Below are 15,920 nucleotides of genomic sequence, written 5' to 3'. Positions count from 1 at the left end.
CAAAAAGCTGTTTTAAAAAACGCTTTTTAAATACACAAACACTATTTTAACTTATTAGCTTTTTGAAAAGCTAAAAACCTAATAAGCTATTTTAAAAAGTTATCCCAAACACCCACTTAAATTGATATATTTATCACACAAATACTAGAGGAAGTACACCAGCATGAATTTTAAGATTCAATTTCCCAAAAGTGTACCCAACAAGCTAACGACATCGATTGCTAGGTTTTTGCTTGTATGTGGTTAGAGACTTTAAATAGGGCAAAAAGTTGAAATAAAAAAAAAACATGATGTAAATGTTTGGAGTATCCCATGTGACATATATACATTTATATCCTACTTTTATAAAAAAAATGTCACTTAAAACTTTTATATATATATATATATATATATATATATATATATATATATATATATATATATATATATATATATATATATAAAAGCTTAGGTAATTTTGTTTAAATAATTATTGTGTTATTGTATTAGTAAATGTGGGCAAATCAAATATCTAATTTTTAAAGGAAAATGATTATCATTAATTTGATATTCAATAAATGAAAAAGGCTTCACATTTAAAGAAAACGGATTAGGAAGGGTATATGTGTACATTTGTCCTCTCCATTAAAATAGGAAACTGCATCTATTTTCATAACTTCCCGCATAATCCCTACAACTTCGCATAAACCGGATTCCACTACTCTCTGTATCGGAACACAAAATCAATGTATATCCTCTATAATCAACTAAAGATAGCGGTATATTCTGTTGTTTTTTTATTATAAAGTTAATTATTCTTGAAGATTGTTCAAGGAAATTGCATTGTGATAGTTAGAAGAAAAAAATTGCAGTACAATGAGGAATACAAGGACGACTTCTTTCAAATCGAAGTTTACGAACACACAAGAAACGGTTTTGAATCTAGATGAAGACGATGATGATTTCGTTTCTCGGCTTATATGTATTTTTTTTAGTTTTTTTTTTAACTTAATCGGTTGAATACACAACATTCTTTTGGAATGTTTTAACAATGAAGTAGATGCATGTGGTTGTTTAGTTCATTTAAGTAACATAGAACAAAATTATGTTAAAAAGGAGTTTTTTTTATTAGGGTTTTCTGAAATTGGGGATTTACAAAGTAATCAAAAAATTTTATTTTACAGATAAGGTAGTGTCATTTTGCAAGAACAGGGTTTGTGATTGTGTATTTTGTTGTGTCTTTTAAAAGCCAAAAAATATGTTGTTTCTGTCCATTGTTTTCTTTGCAATATGTTGTCGTTTTTTGTGATATAAGTTTTTTTTATAAGAAATCGAAGTTTGTTTTTTGAATTTATGTGAAATTCATTCTTCCAGAATACCTAAAACATGTAAAATGACTCAATTTACTTGCTGTTGTGGGCATTTAGGGTGTGAAGGTTTTGTTTGTTATTGAATTTTTTTTTAGTATTTTGAAATATGTTTTTAATAACATGCATAAATCTTTCAAAGTCTTTATGTTATGATAGAATTTTGTAAGATATTGTTGTATTGTTTAATTCTATTTGATTTTTTAGAAATATGAAATATTTTTAAATTTGTTAGATATTGTTGTGTTGTGGATTTTTATTTGATTTTCTTGACATATGAAATATTTTTAATTAGTAGTTTTATTCCTATTTTTTTGATGGTTTACTTTATTTCTATTTCCTGTGTGTATGTAATTCTAACAGAGTCCGTGTAATTAAATGTGTTAAATTCGTAAAGAATGTGGAACATCAGATGGGGCTGAAGTGGTTAAATAATACTAATTCTCACAGAATCAGTGTAAATTAATGTTCCTATGGGGATAACTATTAAGTATGTGTATATGTGTTTGTTTCTCTGTGTTTGTTACTGTAATTTTTGATGCTTTAATTGTTTTGTAGTAAAATCTTTGGCTTTAATTTTCTAATAGAAAATTTTGCGTATGTATGTTTCCATTCTTACAGAATATAAATATAAAAAGGTATTGATAGTGTGTATAAAACATTGAAGTATCGGTTGTTAATTTGAAAAGCATAAAAATTCTAATAGAATCATTTTAAAAATAATGTGTTTACATGCTTAAAAAATTGTAACAGAATAAGTGTATATAGTGGTCATATAGATTGGAGTGTGACTGCTTAATCTGGAGATTGCTATTAAGTAACTGTATGTGTTTTTATTACTGTGATGTTTGCTGATTTAATAAATTTGTATTTACTATTTGGCTTTAATTCTGTTAGAAACAGTTATTGGATTTGTGTTACATTCTTACAGAATGAAATCCTAAAAATTATTTATATGTTTTATAGGTAATGAAGTATTGTTGGTTACTTTGAAAACTATTATTAATCGACTTTAATCATTCATTTCATTAGTTGTTGTAGAAGCTGATCCAGTCCCAATTAATGTTGATACTACAAGCCAAACAAATGTGAGAAGGACCTACCGTACAAGATCAACACCCGTGAAAGAGAGAAACAGTACTCAACCTACAGGTAGATTTAATTGTTTTGGTTGATGAAGAAAAATAACAAAAATTTTAGATCATGTTGATAGCCAATATGTATTTTTTGTTAATTAATGAAGCAGAAGGTGTCAGAAGTGAAACAAATGATATGAATATTGTTGGATCAAGCAAAACAAAGAAACAAAGGAAAACAACTTCAAGATCAGAACATGGAAATAACAATGTAGATTCTAGGAAATCAGGTTAGATCATAAGTGCTTGTAATTAATGAATTTTACTATTTGATTATGAGATGGCTAATATAGAGTTTATTTTTCATATTGAAGTTGTATTAGACGATTAGTAATTATGTTTGTGTGCTTCAACAGATGTTAACAAAGCTAAAGAAGACACAATACTAATTGACAACACAAGTGTAGGAAGGCTGAAAAGGAAAGGTTCTACTAGAAATACACCTGTTAATGATAATAAGAAATCGTTGGAGGCAAGTGGGGAAAGGAAAAAACCAAGAGGTTTAAGTGATTTATTTATGGAGAGAATGAGTGGGTCAAAGAAAGACAATGAAAAGGCAAAAATTGGTGTGGATATGGAAGATAAGGAAAAAGTTGTAAAAAGAAAAAAGGTAGTGCATGATGCAAATTCAAAGAAATCTCCAAAGAGAAAGAAAGGAAAAGTAGAACATGAAAATGATAAAAGCAAAAGAATGGAGGGGAAGGTTAGAAAACTAAGCAAGGACCATCCAAAAGGTTATAGAAGACTTGCAACTAGAATGACTCCTGGAAGGATTAGTTCAGCTGTGAAAGTAATGTCACCCGCACAGAAAAATGGGATTGTTTCAATGGGATTTGGTTCACTTCTTCATATTGACATAGACACTACTCCGGGTTTACTTAACTACTATCTGTTAGATCACTATGATCCAGATAGTAGACGTCTAGTTCTGGAGAATATGGTCATACCAATTACGAAAGACACAGTGCATGACATATTGGGTTTACCAAATGAGGGGGAAGACTTTCTGATCATGAGCAGTTGTGATAAAGATAATGAAGTTCTGCAAGAATGGAAAAGTCAATATGATAAAAAAGGGTTTAATGGTGAAGAATACCTGAAAAGGACAAAAAACACAAAGCAAGACAGTCTTATGTTTAGGCTGAATTTCCTGACCCTTTTCATTAACACATTTGTTGAATCAACTTTGAGTGGTACCAATCAGATAAATGTGGTCAATAAGTTGGTGTTGGTAAAAGACTTCGCTAAAATTGATTGGTGCAAATATATTCTAGATTGTTTGGTCAGCAGAAAACAACTGTGGAGAAGAGATGATAAGACATGCTATTACAGTGGACCTATACTCGTTCTAACGGTAACATTGTTGTCTATATTAGATATTTACTTTACTTTACAATGGAATATGTATAATGAAGTAATTAATGAATTTTAATATTTTTGATGTAGCTGGTGTATGTATATAGGATGAAGTTCACAGGTTTGAAGATAGTGAAAAGGATACCGTTTGTTAGAAATGTTACGGGTGATCTACTTGAAAAAATAGAGAAGTTGGAGATTAGTGCTGGGGGGTTTGGTAGGCAGCTACCGGAAAACTTTGAAGATATTGTTGATGATGATGGAATGGTTGATGAAGATGAGATGTTGGACGGGATGATGAGGGATTATGGTGCCGAGGAGGTAAGCTATGAATTCGATAAGAATATGGAACATTATTTCTTTCAGAATTGTAAAAAATGATAAGTTAATATAAAACCTACACGCATACGAGTCTGATTTAAATTGTATGATGTGATTTATAGTTATTAAATTATTTGGAATGTGGAACAGTAATGCTATTATAATTTTAATAATGATATGTTAATATAAAACTTACAGGCATACGTGGCTGTGATCGAGCATAGCTATGGAGTAATATTGTCCGAAAAGAAGAATATTGAAAAAGCTCTAAAACATGGAATTGAGAAATTCCCAGACACCTTGATGTTGAAGGAGTGGTGTGAAAAAAATAGAGAATTGTTCAAAGAAGTGAATAATGCAGAGCTGGAGGAATGAAATATAATGAAGCTAGTTTTGATGGTGATAGTAACAAAGGAGAGGCAGATGGTGGTAAAGAAGAAGGAATGTCTCCAGTTAGAGGATTGGTAGTTCATGGGGAAAAGAAGGATGATGGTGGAGGTTTCAGTACACCTAATATGGATAAGGTAGATAATCCAGACAATCTAAGCTGTTCACAATTCTTGGAGCATCCTGAAGTGTTGGCAACAACAATTAAAATGACAGAATATGCTGTTTTGGAAAGTTATAAAAAAGAAAAAAAAAGAGAAAAGAAAATCTTGGAAACAGTTGAGGTATGTGAGGAAGATGATGACAATGGAAAAAGGGGAAAAGAGAGCAAAAGTTACCTGTATATGGAAAATCACCTTTTGTTGAAAGGATTGTTAGAATGAGTGACAAGGTGAAGAAGGATGAAATGTCGTTATACAATTCAGTCTTTGCATCAAAAAGAGATTATGGGTAAGTTAAATAATATAATTTACTGGATTTGCTTTTAAAATGTGGTGTTATAAAATTGATCATTTTATAATTGTCGAGCAGGGAAGAGATATGGAACATTGGGAGCGGGCATGTGTTGCATCAAGGATTCGCATATCATTTCAAAAACAACACGTACATTCATGCGATAATCATTGACTGTTGGTCATCATTACTCAATAGAATGGAGGAACTAAGGGATGTAGGATCAGTTTCTAGACTTTTCTTTGACACAATTTTTTTGGTAAGTATTTAAATTAAATTTAGTTCCAGTCCAATAATATGTGTTGTGTTGATTGATTTATTAATCTGTACAGGCAGAAGAGATATTTGGTGGATCATTGTCATCTGAAAGAACTCAGAAATTATTTGATTCGATGTTGAAACTACACCTTAAAAGTCTACCAAAACAGGAAAAACTTAAGGATATTGGACTGGTAATTTAATTAAATATTGGTTTTTATCAATTACAACCCTAACATACAAAATTAGCTTATTGGACTACTATCTGTTTTATTATAGGTTTTCTTCCCAATAGTTGCGAAGAGTAAATATTATCTGATATGCTTTGATCTAAGGGTTCCAACGTACTACATTATAGACCATGTGAGCCGAAATGGTGCTGTTGAGGACATCTTTGGAATAAAACCCGTTCATGTGGTATGTTCAAGATTTAGTTTTTGTAAGATTTAAAAAACATGAGTTTAGTAGTGTATTGTAAAATGATTGTATTGTATCGCAGAAAAAATTACTTAGGAACTATTTAAAAACAGAGAATTACCAAAAGTCAACAGCTTTCAACAAGATTAAAGCTCGTGTAATGAAAATGACATGGAAAGTAGAGAAAGAAGGATCAGACTGTGGAGTATATCTTATGAGGCATATGGAGTCATATATGGGGGAAAATGAAGGGCGTTGGGAATGCGGTTTTACAGGAAAAAAACAGAGTGATGTAGTTGCATTAAATAATCTACGAATCAAATACATGGCAAAGCTTATGAAATCGGAGTACAACAAACATAAAAGTATGTTGGAGAAAGATACAGAAGCGTATGAGAGGCTCGATCCATTGCAGATATTGGCTATGATGAACGAAGTGAAGGAAATCAGGGAGAAGCAGAAACGTGGAAGGCGTCGATATTAAGATGGGCATTTTACGATGTTAGGATGGTTTGTGTTGAAAGACTTTTGGTAGTACGTTTGGTTTAAGTCTATGTTTTTTATTTAGGGAACTATGTTATGTTGTTTTATTTTGTTCTAGTGTTGTTTGTTTTGGGGAAACAGTTTATTATGGTAGAATGGTTTATGTTGAAAGACTTTTGGTAACATGGTTTGTTTTGGTCTAGGTATTTTGCTTGGGGAACAATGTTAATGTGTTTTATTATGTTCTAGAATTGTTGGTTTTTGGGAAACAATTGAATGTGAATGGTGTTTGTTCTAGTAGATTTTCTTTCAACAATCTAAATATGATATGCATTTGTTGAAAGATGGTTTGAAATGCACATGTAAGGTTTGTTTTTCAACAATCTAATTATGATATGCATTTGTTGTGGAAGTTTGATAAAAGTTAGTGTATACATTAATAGTGGATAGAAATTGTTACAATTATATGCACATGGTATTCTGATAGAATATATGTGCTTGATTACAATTGGTTGAATGTATGAACATTAAGATTTTCCATGTTTGTTTCAATGTTGTATTTCAGACAGGATACACATTAATCGTGGTAGAGTGTATGAAGATTATGTTCTTACAAGTTAGGATAGTCGTTAACCGTATATAAGAGTTGTTATAAATTTAAGAACATCATGTTCTAAAAGAATACAATGAGTTGATTACAGGTGCTAGAATGTATGAAGATAATGTTATAACAAGATAGGATACTGTAACAACGTAAATTTTCAAAACCATTTTTCATTTTAAAAACATACTTTCATTCATAAAATATCATAGTAACCCAAAGTATCACATGTTTCACAATAAACAAATCCCAAGATCCTCGAATACATAAATCCTCTCAGTGTGTACGGATCATGCCGGCGCCTTTCCGCGATCCTCGCTAGTACCTGAAACACATAACACAACAGCTGTAAGCATAAATGCTTAGTGAGTTCCCCAAAATACCACATACAACACATACGCCACTCGAGGCTATAATACGACCCTCCGGTCGATGTGTCTCAGCGGGACCCTCCAGTCCCGTAGCTCGTTGGACCCTCTGGTCCGGTCATAGCTCGCCGGACCCTTCGGTCCAGTCTGTGTCGTTGGACCCTTCGGTCCGGTCTATATCGTTGGGTCCTCCGACCCGGTCTATATCGGTGGGTCCTCCGACCCGGTCTATATCGTTGGGCCCTCCGGCCCGGTCTGTTCAACACATAGCATACATATAACACAATGCACATAATCTCATATATACACATAGCATACAAGACCCTCTGGTCTACACATAAATACCACTCTAGGTAATGTATAGTGAGAAGACTCACCTCGGGTAACTCGGTAAACCTCGAACTCTGAAATACTGAACTAGCCTTCGCCTAATCACATAAATAATTACTCTAATTAATACAACTTCTAAAGGCTAGGCCACCCCTCTCTATAAGTTCTCTAAGAAGGGTAAAAGACCATTCTGCCCCTCTAATGGCTCATAAGTCCCAACACTGACTAACCCTAAAAGTCAACAAAAGTCAACGTTCAACATTGACCGGACTCGCCGAGTGCACTAGAGTGACTCGGTGAGTACATGCCTGTCCTCCTCGCCCCTGTCCTCACTTGACTCGCTGAGTCAACCCTATACTCCACGGGTCGCCACAGGTCGCGAGTCGCGGGGCAACCCGACTCGACTCGTCGAGTCCCTTATGGGCTCGGCGAGTTCCTCCCATGAAAGCTCTCAAAAGATCTCTTGAGGTCAGATCTGCTTCACCAAACAGTAGATCCATCCTTCTAACACTCGAAAGTCACGTAAAGGTTCAAACTTTACGTTCATGCAATGCTTATAAGACCAAAAATGGAGGAATAACCTTTTAAATGTGATTTTTCTCTCAAGGCTCACATGAAACCTCACAAAGCTGGAAGCTTGGGACCTTTTGGACCTCTCAAGGTCCAGATCTATCATCTATACTCAAAGGGACCCCCTATGCTTCACAATCTAACTCAAAATGGTGCAAAGGAAGCCCTAGATCATAGATCTTAACCCAAAACAGAAAAGGAGTTCGATTAGATACCTCAACAGCGTAGATCTGAACTTGAAAACTCTGGATCCACAGCTCCCTTGACCCCCTCTTGCTGGAAACAGCTTCTCCTTTGCTAAGTTACACCAAAATCGATCAATATGGATTTATCTCCCTCTCAACTCGCTCAAGCTCTCAAGGGGTACTCTCTCTGGACAGGTAGCCGCAAATGGAGGCCATAAAGGCCTTTAAATAGGGCTCATGCCCTGAGATTTAGGGTTTCATTTTACAGCGCGGACTCGCCGAGTCCACGCATCGACTCGCCGAGTCCATTCATTAAATCCAGTCAGCATTCGCGGTCCTACTCGACGAGTCTACGACTCGACTCGTCGAGTCCCTTTCTTTTCTCAAAAATAAATGATAAAATATAATACCTGGAATTCTGGATGTTACAATTCTCCCCCGCTAGAATCAGACTTCGTCCTCGAAGTCTTGCTCCACAAACAACTCTGGATGCTGCTCACGCATCTCTAACTCCGGCTCCTAAGTCAGCTCGGACCCCCTCCGATGTTGCCACTGGACCTGCACCAGGGACACCTCCTTGTTCCTCAGAACCTTGATTTTCCGATCCCGGATCGCGATTGGCCTCTCAGCATAATTCAGGCTCGCATCCACCTGAATATCCTCCAGTGGTACCACCACCGACTCGTCGGCTATGCACTTCCTCAACTGAGATACGTGGAAGGTATCATGAATCTGGCTCAACTCCGCAGGTAGCTCCAATCGATATGCTACTCTGCCTACCCTCGCAGTCACCCTGAACGGACCGATGTACCGGGGCCCCAAATTGCCCCTCTTCCTGAATCGGATCAATCCTTTCCAAGGAGATACCTTCAGGAGTACGAAATCTCCCACCTGGAACTCAAGCTTGGATCGTCGCCTATCCGCATAACTCTTTTGGCGACTCTGAGCTGTCAATAACCTCTGTCTAACCTGCTGTATCTGCTCTGTTGTCTGAAGCACTATCTCAGTGCTACCCATCACACGTTGCCCTACCTCTCCCCAGTAAATGGGAGTCCGACACCTCCTCCCATACAACAACTCGAAGGGAGGCATACCAATGCTCGAATGGTGGCTGTTGTTATAGGAAAACTCAGCCAATGGTAGGTATGTATCCCAGCTCCCTCCGGAGTCCAACACACATGCTCGAAGCATGTCCTCGAGCGTCTGAATCGTCCGCTCACTCTGTCCGTCCGTCTGGGGGTGGTAGGCGGTACTGAAATGCAACCTCGTACCCAAATCCTCGTGGAACTTCTTCCAGAACCTGGAAGTGAAACGTACATCTCGATCCGACACAATCGAGATCGGCATCCCATGTCGCGATACCACCTCCCTCACATACAACTCTGCCAGCCTCTCGGCAGAAGAGCTCTCACTGATAACAAGGAAATACGCGCTCTTCATCAGCCGGTCAACGATCACCCAAATTGCATCGACACCCCGCGCGGTCCTCGGCAATTTGGTGATAAAATCCATAGAAATCTGTTCCCACTTCCATTGGGGAACCTCAAGTGGCTGCAACTTGCCATGCGGACGCTGGTGCTCGGCCTTAACCCTGCGACAGGTCAAGCACATCTCAACAAACCATGCTACATCCCTCTTCATACAGGGCCACCAATAGTCCCTCTTCAGGTCCAAATACATCTTAGTGGCCCCGGGATGGATCGAGAACCTCGACCGGTGCGCCTCCTCCATCAAAGTGGCACGCGTCCCGCCTGCATACGGCACCCAAATCCGACCCTGAAAGGTCATCAGCCCACGACTATCGGTAACAAACTCAGGTACCTGCCCAATCACCCGCTCTCTCTCTTGCGGTTCTTCGGTCTCACGGCCTCTGCCTGGGCCTCCCGAATGGTGTCCAACACCGGAGTCATTACTGTCAATCGCATACAAGTGTCTCGAATCGGGGCACTCTCCGCCCTACGACTCAGCGCATCAGCTACAACATTAGCCTTGCCCGGGTGGTACAGGATCTCACAATCGTAATCCTTTACCACATCCAACCATCTCCTCTGGCGCATATTCAGGTTGGGCTGATCCATCAGATACTTCAAACTCTTGTGGTCCGTGTATATGGTACACCGAACCCCGTACAGGTAATGGCGCCAGATCTTGAGGGCGAACACCACTTCCCCCAACTCCAGATCGTGGGTGGGATACCTCGTCTCAGGAGGCTTCAGCTGCCTCGATGCATACGCTATCACATGCCCTCTCTGCATGAGCACCACACCCAACCCTGATATCGATGCGTCGCAGTACACCACAAAATCCTCCATTCCCTCTGGAAGGGATAACACCGGGGCTTCGCACAACCTCTGGCGAAGAGTCTCGAACGAGGCCTGCTGCTCAGGACCCCACGAAAAAGTAACGCCCTTCCGGGTCAACCTGGTGAGAGGCACGGCGATCTTGGATAAATCTTGGATAAATCTTTAATAAATCTCCTATAATAGCCGACCAACCCCAGAAAACTCCTGATCTCGGTGGGGGATCTCGGCACCTCCCAACTCATCACCGCCTCAATCTTGGCCGGATCGACCAATATCCCATTCTGATTAACGAGATGTCCCAGGAACTGGACCTCTCGTAACCAGAAATCATACTTGGAGAATTTGGCGTAAAGCCTCTCCAATCTCAGAACTCTGAGGATCTCCCTCAAATGCTCCTTATGCTGTTCTCTGGACCTCGAATACACCAATATGTCATCGATGAACACGATCACCGATCGATCCAACATCGGCCTACACACCCTGTTCATGAGATCCATGAACGTTGCCGGTGCATTGGTGAGCCCGAAAGGCATCACCACGAACTTGTAATGCCCGTAACGAGTCCTAAACGCCGTCTTCTGGATATCCTCATCACGCATTCTCATCTGATGATATCCAGACCTCAGATCAATCTTGGAGAACCAAGATGCTCCCTGCAACTGATCAAACAGATCATCAATCCTCGGCAGTGGGTAACGGTTCTTGACCGTTAACTTGTTCAACTCCCGGTAATCAATGCACATCCGGTGTGAACCATCCTTTTTCTTGACAAAAAGGATCGGCGCTCCCCACGGCGAGCTACTCGGTCTGATAAATCCCTTCCCCAACAACTCCTGAAGCTGTGAGGATAACTCCTGCATCTCTGGTGGCGCAAGGCGATAGGGCGCCTTGGCGATAGGCGCTGCTCCCGGAACCAAATCGATGCGAAACTCCACCTGCCTCTCGGGAGGCACACCCGACAACTCCTCGGGGAAAACGTCCGGGAACTCACGCACTATCGGCACATCATCAACAGAACTAGGCCTCTCCGCTGCTACTTGTGTGTCCATCACGTAGGCCACAAACCCACTACAGCCCTGCTGTAGACTCTGCCTCGCTCTAGCAGCCGAACAGAATGCTGACCGTGAACGGGTACCCTCGCCGTACACCGTAAGAACTCCCCCACTAGGGTCTCGTATGGTCACCAACTGTTGCTCGCAGTCGATAACCGCTCCAAACCTGCTCAACCAGTCCATGCCCACGATGACACAGACATCTCCCATCGCAATCGGGACCAAATCAATCGGAAACTCAACGCCGAAGATCTCGAGTACGCAACCTTGGATCACCTCAGTAGCATACACCGCTCGCTCGTCGGCTATAGAAACTCGTAGAGGTCGACTCAATGCCTCTCGCTGAACACTGATGTGCTGACTAAATGCTAATGACACGAAAGATCAACTCGTACCCGAGTCGAATAACACCAACGCAGGTACAGAACTCACAAGAAAAGTACCTACGCATAACACAATATAAGCACAAAATCTCAAACTCAAAGTAGGTAAGTAAAAGAATACATACCGGCCACGACATCGGGCGCTGCGCGGACCTCCTCCGCTGTCAATTGGAAGGCTCTCCCGCGAGCCTTCGGTGCCTCGGCCTTCGCTGGCCGGACCTCGGTAGCTCTAGCAGCAGGTGTAGACCCCTGTGCTGATCCCTGTAGTAGCTGAGGGCACTCGGCCTTCCGATGGTCGGTCTGGTTGCAATGAAAGCAAACCGAGAATCCCTTGGGGCAATCCCTCGCGAAATGCCCCTCCTTCCCACACTTGTAACACACCCCAGCTCTGCACATCCCCTCGTGACTCTTGCCGCACTTCCCACAAGTGCGGCCCTTCGGACCTCCAGATCTCGAATCAGCGGGATTTGCCCGCTTGGCTGCCGGCTGCGCCTGTGTCGGTCGCCTGTCCCTCCTCTGAGACTCGGCCTCCTCCCTGACCTGAGTCTCCAGCTCAATCTCTCGCTTCCGGGCATTTGCCTGAAGCTCGGCAAATGTCCGGTATGACGAGTTCGCTACGAAATCACGGATATCCCTCCTCAGTATGCTCAAGTACCGGCTCATACGTGCCTGCTCAGTCGACACGTGCTCAGGGCAAAACAACGCCCTCTCGTGAAACATCCTCGTAATCACCGTCACAGACTCAGTTCCCTGCTTGAGGGATAAGAACTCCTGGGCCAGTCGTTCCCTCTCCACAGGGGGAACATACTCATCTCGAAACATCATGGTGAACCTCTTCCAGGTCACCGCAGTAAGCTCTGTCGTAGTGAAGTCTGCCGTCACAAACTTCCACCAGTCTTTCGCTCCCAAGCGAAGCTGGTTCAGCGCAAACCGAACCCTTAGATGCTCCGGACACGAGCAGGTGTAGAAGCATCCCTCGATATCAGAAATCCACCTCATCGCAGCAAACGGGTCCTGCGTCCCATCAAACTCTGGTGGCTTCGTGTTGCTGAACTCTCGGTACAGCAACGAGTCATCCCCCTGCGGCCTGGCAGCAGCGACGGCTGCGGTGGCCGCAACAACATCAGCCTCAGTAAGAGCAGCGTACCGCTCATCAAAAGTCTCGATCAGCGTGGTCTTGATAGACCCGAACATCTCTGGTATCTCAGCTCGAATGGCCGCAGCCACCTCCTCGTGAATCAACCTACGAATCTCCTCATCGCTGGTACCACTGCCTCCTAGGTGGTGGCGCGTCCCAACCATGATGTCTCTGAAACACAATACAAAAGAATCAGAGACTCGTTCGAGTATACTCGCACTCGATACTCAACCCTACTTGTTCTTCAACACCCTAAGGATTCTTACTTGGACTGCTCACCGATCCGGTGTTTCCAGTAGTACGGGCCCTTATACTACCTTTCACAGCGCATCGGTATTCACCCCAAGTCCTCCTCCTAGGATCCCATATCACAAGTACTCTATATCTCCCTGAACTCATACTACTCTCTAGTAGACCACTCATAAATTCCTCGCTGCTACCTACTTATTCTCGAAGTATCTCATAGTAGCAGTAACTCCTAGGCTAAGGCATCACAAATCAGGCCACTCTAGTCCTAATATGAATACCTAGCCTACTCTAGCATGCATATCATATCTCATAACACATAATGTAAGGGTATTTTGGGAAATCACCGTTCAGGCGCTGACTGATTGTACACACTGCTCCGTTCTTCTTTTCTCAAAAGTCCTTTACTCTTTTGGAAAAATTGTTTCTTTTATGAAAAATTCTCTCAAATCCTCAGTTTGAGTTCAGATACGCCCGGAGGTGTATCCGAGTCTCTCAAACCAAGGCTCTGATACCAACTTGTAACAACGTAAATTTTCAAAACAATTTTTCATTTTAAAAACATACTTTCATTCATAAAATATCATAGTAACCCAAAGTATCACATGTTTCACAATAAACAAATCCCAAGATCCTTGAATACATAAATCCTCTCAGTGTGTACGGATCATGCCGGCGCCTTCCCGCGATCCTCGCTAGTACCTGAAACACATAACACAACAGCTGTAAGCATAAATGCTTAGTGAGTTCCCCAAAATACCACATACAACACATACGCCACTCGAGGCTATAATACGACCCTCCGGTCGATGTGTCTCAGCGGGACCCTCCAATCCCGTAGCTCGTTGGACCCTCTGGTCTGGTCATAGCTCGTCGGACCCTTCGGTCCAGTCTGTGTCGTTGGACCCTTCGGTCCGGTCTATATCGTTGGGTCCTCCGACCCGGTCTATATCGTTGGGCCCTCCGGCCCGGTCTGTTCAACACATAGCATACATATAACACAATGCACATAATCTCATATATACACATAGCATACAAGACCCTCTGGTCTACACATAAATACCACTCTAGGTAATGTATAGTGAGAAGACTCACCTCGGGTAACTCGGTAAACCTCGAACTCTGAAATACTGCACTAGCCTTCGCCTAATCACATAAATAATTACTCTAATTAATACAACTTCTAAAGGCTAGGCCACCCCTCTCTATAAGTTCTCTAAGAAGGGTAAAAGACCATTCTGCCCCTCTAATGGCTCATAAGTCCCAACACTGACCAACCCTAAAAGTCAACAAAAGTCAACGTTCAACATTGACCGGACTCGCCAAGTGCACTAGAGTGACTCGGTGAGTACATGCCTGTCCTCCTCGCCCCTGTCCTCACTTGACTCGCTGAGTCAACCCTATACTCCACGGGTCGCCACAGGTCGCGAGTCGCGGGGCAACCCGACTCGACTCGTCGAGTCCCTTATGGGCTCGGCGAGTTCCTCCCATGAAAACTCTCAAAAGATCTCTTGAGGTCAGATCTGCTTCACCAAACAGTAGATCCATCCTTCTAACACTCGAAAGTCACGTAAAGGTTCAAACTTTACGTTCATGCAATGCTTATAAGACCAAAAATGGAGGAATAACCTTTTAAATGTGATTTTTCTCTCAAGGCTCACATGAAACCTCACAAAGCTGGAAGCTTGGGACCTTTTGGACCTCTCAAGGTCCAGATCTATCATCTATACTCAAAGGGACCCCCTATGCTTCACAATCTAACTCAAAATGGTGCAAAGGAAGCCCTAGATCATAGATCTTAACCCAAAACAGAAAAGGAGTTCGATTAGATACCTCAACAGCGTAGATCTGAACTTGAAAACTCTGGATCCACAGCTCCCTTGACCTCCTCTTGCTGGAAACAGCTTCTCCTTTGCTAAGTTACACCAAAATCGATCAATATGGCTTTATATCCCTCTCAACTCGCTCAAGATCTCAAGGGGTACTCTCTCTGGACAGGTAGCCGCAAATGGAGGCCATAAAGGCCTTTAAATAGGACTCATGCCCTGAGATTTAGGGTTTCATTTTACAGCGCGGACTCGCCGAGTCCACGCATCGACTCGCCGAGTCCATTTATTAAATCCAGTCAGCATTCGCGGTCCTACTCGACGAGTCTACGACTCGACTCGTCGAGTCCCTTTCTTTTCTCAAAAATAAATGATAAAATATAATACCTGGAATTCCGGATGTTACAGATACACATTGATCATGGATAAGAACTGTTAAAATTGTCTGTACATAATGTTCTGAAAGAATATAGTAACTTATGTTACAAATGGTAGAGTGTATGAAAATTATGTTATTCCATGTTTGGCTGAAGATATGCATTATTTTGATTGTTTCATAGTAGTGTTTTTTAAGGGTCTTAAATTTATAAAATATCAAAATTGTTGTCATTCTTATGAAAGAAAGTATGTAAATTGGAATACCTAGACAAATATGTTATGATTTTTTATTTCCGATATTAAATTGTTCAGTCAGGATTGACCTATATGGCTTAATGTTAACTGTGTTTAATGTGATTAGGAAAAATTGTGTTTTTGTGGAA

The 15,920-nt window shown here is 41.1% G+C and overlaps 1 long non-coding RNA gene across 1 annotated transcript; it reads right to left on the bottom strand.

Annotated features, from left to right (window-relative positions):
• Positions 1–13,980: 13,980 nt before the first annotated feature.
• LOC145136318 (uncharacterized) lies at positions 13,981–15,219 on the bottom strand. The gene is made up of 3 exons (XR_013720387.1): positions 15,167–15,219; positions 14,429–14,479; positions 13,981–14,035 (listed from the first exon to the last, which is right to left on the bottom strand). It is a non-coding gene; the product is annotated as an uncharacterized LOC145136318 (long non-coding RNA).
• Positions 15,220–15,920: the final 701 nt, after the last annotated feature.

This window comes from Lactuca virosa, chromosome 9 (assembly GCF_052849685.1).
Source record: "Lactuca virosa cultivar CGN04683 chromosome 9, Lactuca_virosa_CGN04683_v6, whole genome shotgun sequence".
In the NCBI taxonomy this organism is placed as follows: domain Eukaryota; kingdom Viridiplantae; phylum Streptophyta; class Magnoliopsida; order Asterales; family Asteraceae; genus Lactuca; species Lactuca virosa.
This window is presented reverse-complemented; position numbering and strand designations above follow the sequence as displayed.